Genomic DNA, 664 nt, shown 5'->3' on the forward strand with positions numbered 1-664 from the left:
TGGTAAGTGGTAAATATTAAGTATTAATAATAATTCCCAAAGCACATATTTCCAGCAATTATTTAAACAATTTTAACCTTTTAAATTGGCTTGATATTTAGTATAATATGGTTTGCTCGAAACATGAAAAAGATTCAATAATAAAAATTAACTTAAACATTATTTAGGTTGTGTGTAGGATATCTCTCTATTATTGTTTCAAATATTGTAGATTAAACTGTAAATTGGTCATGTCATGACAAGTTTTTCAAACTAATTTGATTTATGATTCTATCATAGACATTTCACAAAAATGGGCAGGCAATAAAAGTTCCAAAAAATCTGTACCTGTAAAAACTAATCATCATTTTTACATGGTTTGTGAGTTCCATCATTGTAGAGAATTGAATTTCAAAGAAGTTTTGTAATTAAATGGGGAGAAATCTATATAATCAAAGAAAACCAGTTTTTTTTTAATAAGGTATGTAATTAGGTGAAAAGCAATAATTAAATTGATGTTGATTATGTTCATACTGTTGCAGATGAATGATTGCACCTCTTCAAGTTCTACAGAATTATTAAATGAAGGAATCTGCTTCAGAATTGCTGACTGCATGTCACTGCAACATCTGTGCTACAAAGTTTGACTGTTTAAAATATTGTAATTCTAAACTAAATTTTGAAA

General features: G+C 27.0%; 1 long non-coding RNA gene across 1 annotated transcript; it reads left to right on the forward strand.

Moving 5' to 3' along the window:
- The first annotated feature begins 418 nt into the window (after nt 1-418).
- LOC106123614 (uncharacterized) lies at nt 419-664 on the forward strand. The gene is made up of 2 exons (XR_001228173.1): nt 419-460; nt 522-664. It is a non-coding gene; the product is annotated as an uncharacterized LOC106123614 (long non-coding RNA).

Source organism: Papilio xuthus, unplaced genomic scaffold (genome assembly GCF_000836235.2).
Source record: "Papilio xuthus unplaced genomic scaffold, Pxut_1.1 DF826078.1, whole genome shotgun sequence".
Lineage (NCBI taxonomy): Eukaryota > Metazoa > Arthropoda > Insecta > Lepidoptera > Papilionidae > Papilio > Papilio xuthus.